Here is an 8183-nt window from a genome sequence, read left to right as displayed (position 1 = left end):
CCAGATCCATCCATGTAGCAGCAAATTTCATGACTTTATCTTTCCTTACTGCTAAGTAGTATTCCATTGTGTAGATGTACCATCGTTTCTTTATCCAGTCATCTGTTCTTGGATACTTGGATTGTTTCCAAATTTTGGCTATTGTAGCTAGCCAAATGAATGTAGGAGTACTGATGCTTTTTCTGGATTGTGCTTTGGACTCTTGGGGTATATTCTGAAGAGTGGGCTTGCTGGGTCGTATGGAAGTTCAACTGCTAGTTTTTTGAGTAAAGACCATATTGACTTTCAAAAAGGCTGGATCAGTTGACATTCCCATCAACAGTGAATAAGGATCTCTTTTACCCCACATCCTTGCCAACATCAGTTCTTTTTTTTTTTTTTGTGATGAGTGCCAATCTTCTGGTGTAAGGTGTCATTGTGGTTCTGATTAGTGATGTAGAGCATTTTTTTCATGTTCCTTTTGGCTACTTGTAATTCTTTTTAAAGGAAGTTTCTGTTAGTCTTTTCTCCCCATTTTTGGATGGGACTGGATGTTTTTTCTTGTAGAGTTCTCTAAGCACTTTATATATTTTGGATATTAACCCTTTATTAGATGAGTGTGGGCAAAAAAGGTTTTCCCAGTCTGAGGACTGTCTTTGTATTCTGGTCATCATTTCTTTTGAGGTGCAAAAGCTTCTTGATTTAATTTAGTTCCATTTGTTTATCGTTGCTTCCACTTGCGTGGTCAGTGGTGTTTCATCCTTAATAATGCCTCTCGCTTCAGTGTTGGAGAGTTCAATATTTTCAATATTGCTCTGAAGGGACAGATACAGGGTGATCTGTCTCATATGTGGGATATTAAAATATTGAAAAAACAATATTTTCAATAAGTTCCAATATTTTCCTCTGTGTACCACTTTAAAAGACAAGACAGGAGCTGAGGATCAAAGTTTGATTTCTGGCATCCCATATGATCTCCTGCGTCCACCAGGAGTGATTCCTGAGTTCTGAGCCGGGAGTAACCCCTGAGCATTGCAGAGGATGGCCCAGAAAACAAAATAAAACAAGACAAGACATTATTGTAGGTATCAATATGAATTCCAAAACAGTGGCTTTTAAATTTTTGGAAAATACATATCATATGCAATTCAATTAAACGGTTTCCAACATATTCAAATTATCAAATTAATCACAGAATAACCTATTTATTTGAAAGATTAAAGCAGAAACGTTTTCAATTTACTTAGCTAATTTATTTTTAAGTTCATAATGATGGTATCTCAAAAACATGGATGCATCCATGGTGATAAAATGCTATTTATGTTTTGATCAGTGTTGGAAAGGAAACCGTTGACATTTATTTTGCATTTACCTGTATGTGTGTGTGTATACACACAAATAAAGCACACATTCACAAAACCAATGGAAATGCTCCTTAAGCATTAAGTTAATCACAAATTTTGACTGGGTAATAATTATGAAGATTTTCCCCCAGATTGGAGAGGTGGGCCATATCCAGCAGTGCTCAGGGATTATTCTTTGCTCTTCACTCAAGGATTGCTCTGACTGAGTTCTGGAGACCATATGTGGTGCTGGTTTCCCCCAAATTTAAAAAAGATGTTCTCTAATGAAGCAGAAATAAAGTTGCATGTTATCAAGTGTTCTTTTCTGATAAAGCAAGCAACCACTATAAATTTTTATTTACTTGTTCAAAGAAACAGGCTACAGATTGGACAAACAAGCCCTGTAAGTCCTTCAAAACAATCATATCAGGACCAGAGAGATAATACAACAGTTAAGGCTCGTAGTTACACATGGCTAATCCAGGTTTATTACTAGCACACCATATGATCCCCTCAGCATCACCACAAGTGATCCCTGAGTGCAGAGTCAGGAGCATCACCTGAGCACCAATGGATGTGGCCCAAAAAGCAAAAATTAAAAACCCAAACAAACACACCAAGTATGATTTTCTTAAAGATTATCTCACTATGCCATCACATTAATAAATCAAAACTGCTAGATACATAATTTATATAATATAAATTTATAACCATATGCTAGGAATGAAAACAATATTGATCTCCTTGTTCTGGCCAAAATGCCAAATTAATTTTTGCCAAAAGAATAAATCATAATTTGAGACATCATAGATGCCAGCACCAAGTCTGTCTTACATGAATCTTTCCACTTAGTGTGTTAACTGTTCACTCACAATCAAGATCTTTGCCCCTTGGTTTGTCAGCAGCACCATTTTTTTTCTTGGTTTGTTGTGATTAGATTCATTCGTAGGTAAAGATGTTCTCTTTTTTATACTACCGGTATCTTTTTTTTATTTTAACCAAATTTTTGAGAATTGAGAAATGCTTCAATTCATTAGTCAGTTTTTGGACTACAAATTTTCTTTAGGTTCCTGGTATTAATGTTAGTATCTATACATTCCTTCCACTTGGGAATGATTACACCTTCTTATTCATACTATATCATACTTTTTCTAGCACTAAACCTTCAGACTCTGCCTCTTTGTCTTTTTTTATCCCTTCCCATTTTTTGCAATGTCATTTTATCCAACGCCATTTTTTAGTTCAGAGTTCAAATGCTCTTATTCTTTACTACCTCTGAACTGCCCCAGTTGACCACATCTCCAATCCAGAGAGCATTATGCTTCATTTTCTTTTTCATTCTGATGTTACTGCACAGGAGCAGGAGATTAGGTTTAAACAGTACAGTCCTGAAATCCTGGCAAAGGAAGGTATGAGGGCTTCGCTGGTCTCCCCAATGTCTCTCCCTCATAATTCTACCCTTCCATCCTGTCAAATCACTGGTAGTCACTACAAACAGGATTCAATCTTTGCTCCACAAGCTGAATGGAATGCTCACAGGACAAATATCCCTCATATTTGGGGGACCAGTGATAAGGGCACATTTTCCAGAGTATCTTGTGCATGAGAACTGTCTGGTACCTTTGACACTCGATTCCGCAAAGGAAACCTTCCTCATTCGTCCTCATTCACAGGTTTAGCTGTTTGCTGGTTTTCTTTCTGATTCAAGGAAGAAAGACGCCAAGGGTTGCATAAGGGGCACCACTGATTGAACAAACGATGGAGTCATTATCTACATTTCAAAGAAACACCCACACAGAACCACTCTCTTTTACTAATCAGTACATTTTTTGCTAAAAATTCCCCAAGAGAAGACTGTGTTAAGTATGGCTCAGGGAATTTTTTTTTCCTGTTATTGATTTGTTTTATAAAGGAATTGTTAGTGGAATAAGGGAAATAAAGTCAAAGGAATAAAGTCAAAGGAACCTCTGACTTTACATGAAACATATTTATAAATAGGCATTTATAGGTTGTATATAATAAGTTACTGCAGGCTAAAGCTTGATGTAAATAGTTGTTCTTTCCAGCACATACGCCATTCTTTCCACACTAAAATCCCTCCACATGGCAGGTATTCGTAGTTTACTACTGTGTAAGAAGTTCAGAAAGAGATGATTTGTGCCTCAATTAGAAAAATATGCATGCTATCTAATTACCTTTATACTGATGAATTCCCTCATGCAGCAGATACTTTTTTAAAAGCATTTTTGTCTACTTTTGTATGCTTATAAAATTAATAGGAGCTCAGTTTAGACAAAGCCCTAAAAGGAAAATTTTAAAAATTAAAATAAATAAAATGGAAAAAATATGTTGTACCATCTCACAAAGATATGTTAGGGGTATTTCTTTTTAACCATAAAAAATGAGAGAATTCTACAACTAAAATCATATTAAATTATTTATACATTTTCTTTTTTAATTTAGCACTACAATATTCATAGGATATTGTTAAGAAAGAATTATAAATTAGAACTATTTTTGTATCTGAATATTATGGACACATGTTTAAATATACACACTATTACATTTCGGTGGCAGCTTTATAAAAGCTCAACAAACTGCAGAGATTTAAAGTTTATAATTTCCTAAGTGCTATCCTATGAATTACCTAAGTTAATAGTGCATAATCCTGATAACTATTAATATTGAGAATCAGTTTATGTTCTTAACTAATCTATTGGGACAGTTTTCTCCAAAACACGCTTTAAGGAGGAATCATCACCTATTCTAAGTGCCCACCTTTCTAAAAGACCAGATATACAAGGTCTGGACAATTATACTACTTTATTCCTCAGGGACTGGATTTATAGGACAGTGGGTAGGGTACTTGCCTTGCACAGAGCTGACCCAGATTCAATCCCCAGTACCACATATTGTCCCCCAGGAGTGATTCCTGAGCACAGAACCAGGAGTAATCCCTTACATAGCAAGGTGTAGCCCCAAAACTAAAAATAAGTGAATAAAAAGGAAATATCTCCTGTTTCAGAAGTTGTGACATGGGTGTCTGATCACTCAGAATCATATCTCCCAAGATGTCTTCTTCCTCGAGCCTCTTAGGCCATGGTAGTTCATCCTCAGTTCAGTTTCTCAGCAGGTGGTATACTTCTTATGGCTTGGAGAAAGTAACATATCAGGTCTGTTGTACACTCCCTACTCTCTTTACAGCATATCTCCTTCACCACTATTCCCCATGCCTTATGTAAGAAAAGTGCTCACACTTCCTTCTTCTAGTTCACACACTGGCTCTCCTACTCTGGATCTTTCCTCTCCAAATCTGCCAGCCACTGTAGACAACTTTATTTCTTCCCTGCATTTTTTATCCTTATAATTGGGGCTCCAGGCCAGGCTGTTTTCACTTGGGGTGCCCCAGAGTGGGGCGGGTGAGAGCCCTCCCCACCCCAAGTGACCCAGGCCTGTCAGTTTACCTCCACTACCCAACCACCGCCATGCTTCAGGCTGCTTTCTAGATGCTCGGGCTGAGCCTCACACATGAATGAAGTCCTATGGAACCCAGGTAATGCGGAACTTTGTGACCTTGGAATCTGGACTCAATGGGACCTGGAACAGAGATTCCCCTGCCTGCTTCACCCAGTCTCTGGTGACCCAGGAATCACACCCATAAGCCACACCCTGCCAGCATCAGATAATCTCCTCATCGGCCACCTTCCAGAACTCATGGCTGTTCCTCCCAGACAGGAGTATAAAATGAGGCTCTTAGAACCATGCCACCAGACTCTGTGCCAGGCTGTTTTCACTCGGGGTGCCCCAGAGTTGGGTGGGTGAGAGCCCTCCCCACCCCAAGGGACCCAGCCCTGGCAGCAGACCTCCACTACCCAACTGCCGCCATGACACTTTCTACCCATTTTCCATAATTGCCACACCATATTTGATGGGGTTAAGACAGTAGGCAACAAATCATAGAGAGAAATATATAATTATATGCCTCTCAGAGAGCCCGGCAAGCTACCGAGAATATCCCACCTGCATGGGCAGGGACTGGCAAGCTCCCCGTGGCATATTTGATATGCCAAAACCAGTAACAACAAGAGTTCTCATTCCCCTGACCCTGAAAGAGCCTCCAATCGTTAGGAAAATACGAGTAAGAAGAGGCTGCTAAAAACCCTTTTGGAAAACAGTATGGACGATTCTCAAAAAATTAGAATTTGATCTGCCATTTGACCCAGCTATAGCACTCCTGGGAATATATCCCAGAGAGGCAAAAAAGTATGGTCGAAGTGACATTTGCAGTTGTTTGTTCATTGCAGCACTCTTTACAATAGCCAGAATCTGGAAAAAACCTGAGTGCCCAAGAGCAGATGACTGGTTAAAGAAACTTTGGTACGTTTACACAATGGAGTACTATGTAGCTGTTAGAAAAGATGATGTTATGAAATTTACATACAAGTGGTACTACATGGAAAGTATCATGTTAAGAGAAATGAGTCAGAAAGAGTGGGATAGACACAGAAAGATTGCATTCATCTGGGGAACATAAAGCAACAAAAAGGGAGACTAACACCCAGGAATGGCTAAGATTAATACCAGGAATTTTGCTCCATGACTTGAAGGCCAGCCACACGTGCTAGGTGAAAAGGAAGCTCAGATAGAGAAGAGAGCACCAAATAAAGGGTGTTGTGAGAACCCTCCCAGGGTGGGAGAAGCATGCTAAAAGTAGTCTATAGACCAAACATGATTGCCACTCAATGCCTCTCTTGCAAAACACAGTACCCAAAAGAGGAGAGAGAGAACAAGGGGGAATGACCTGCCACAGAGGCAGGGTGGGACGGGGGGGATGGGTGGGGGGATGCTGGGACCCATGGTGGTGGATGATGGGCACTGGTGGAGGGATGGGTACTTGATCATTGTATAACTGAAATCCAAGCGCAAAATTTCTAAGTCTATAACTGTACCTTATGGTGTTTCACTAATAAAAAAAGGAAAAAAAAATAAAATAAAATCTCAGGGCTGGGAGGAATAGAGATGTTAATGGCACCCGCTCGAGTAAATCAACAAGCAACGGGATGACAGTGATACAGTGATACATAATAATTAACTGACTTCCCTATTTAATGCTGACTGTTTCTTATGTATTAATATTTTTAAATCCACTTATTTTTGTGTTGTTTAACACAGTCACGTCAGTGCTGCAATTTGTGTTAATTAAGCCATATTGAAGCATGAATCACTGGTGGTATATGCCAGCACCAATATGTTAGATAAGACTTCAGAGCAAAACTTCGAGAAAACACAGTAGCCCAATACCACTACCTTCTTCCTCTCCTATTCATGTTATAATCACTGTACCCTACTGGACCATTTTTTGCCAAAAATCTCTTAAGATCAAACTCACTGGACACATTCCTTAACCTTGTTACTATTTGTCATTGTATCTGCTTTTGATTCTCTTGAGTAACTCTCTTCATTTAGTTTCTGGTCAACATTTCTACCTCCTTAGCCACTCAGTCTCCTGAGAGGCTACTTGGTCATATTCTATCTGATGAGTTTTGTTTCTTCCTTTTAAAGACGGTCACGGTCCTCCCGTTGTTCACTGATTTGCTCGAGCAGGCCCAGTAACGTCTCCATTTTGAGATTTGTTACTGTGTTTGGCATATCAAATATGTCACGGGGAGCTTGCCAGGCTCTGCCGTGAGGGCAAGATACTCTCGGTAGCTTGCCGGGCTCTCCAAGAGGGGCAGAGGAATCTAACTCGTGTCAGCCATGTTGGCTGTGTGCAAGGCAAATGCCCTACCGCTGTGCTATCACTCCAGCCCTTCCTTTTAAAAGTTAAATTATTTCTTGATACATAATTACAAAGATGTTCACAACTGGGTATCAGTCATACAATGTTCTAACACGTTCCCTTCACCAATGTCATTTCCACCACTAGTGTCCCTAGTTTCCCTCTCCCACCTCCCCACCGCCTCCTCTGAGACAAGCACTTTCTTCTTCTTCTTCTTCTTCTTCTTCTTCTTCTTCTTCTTCTTCTTCTTCTTCTTCTTCTTCTTCTTCTTCTTCTTCTTCTTCTTCTTCTTCTTCTTCTTTCTTCCTCCTCCTCCTCTTCCCCTTCCTCTTCCTCTTTTCTCTCTCTGCCTCTCTTTTCTTTGGGCATTATGGTTTGCAATTCAGGAACTGAAAGGTTACGATGCTTTCCAATGACTATTAATATTTATTAGTAATACCTAAGAGTTCTGTCTTAAATTTTAATCATCCTTCTATTTGCTTTTCCCAGGGAATTTCCTCTACATACATAGCTTCAGGTGTCACCTATGACTTCTCAATCTACATTTCTACTCTGGACTTTATATGGAGTTTAGGCCTATAATTCAAGTACTCATTGAAAATGTCTATTTAAGTTAGCTATTTAAGCAGTTTAAACCCCACAAATATTCTTCCTGTTTTGTTTTTGTTTGGGGGCCACACCCAGTGGTTCTCAGAACTTACTCCTGGCTCTGCACTCAGGGATAATTCCTTGTGGGGTCAGAGGATAATATATGATGCTGGGGGTTGAATCTGGTGAGCTGAGTGCAAGCAAAGTGCCCTGCTGCTCTACTGTCCTCCCCACCCCCAATCCCAAGTCTCAACTTCTTAGTATTGTTCATTTTCACTCTCCGACTTCTGTCTCCCCACCAAATCTTTTTTTCCTCCCAGGTAGACTTTTATTGTCGAGGACAAATCAGAATATTGGAAAACACTTCTCACTCTTATTTCCAGTTGGTTCTGTGGTCTTATCTTTTAAACAGTGAATCTGTATCATCCTTATGATCTGGGAATAAGAAGTTATCATCCTCAATACTTTACTTCAAGTCTTCTATTTCACTTTCA

The sequence above is a fragment of the Sorex fumeus genome, unplaced genomic scaffold (genome assembly GCF_029834395.1).
Source record: "Sorex fumeus unplaced genomic scaffold, SorFum_2.1 ptg000037l, whole genome shotgun sequence".
Lineage (NCBI taxonomy): Eukaryota > Metazoa > Chordata > Mammalia > Eulipotyphla > Soricidae > Sorex > Sorex fumeus.
The sequence above is the reverse complement of the archived record's forward strand: the minus strand, read 5'-3'. Positions refer to the sequence as shown.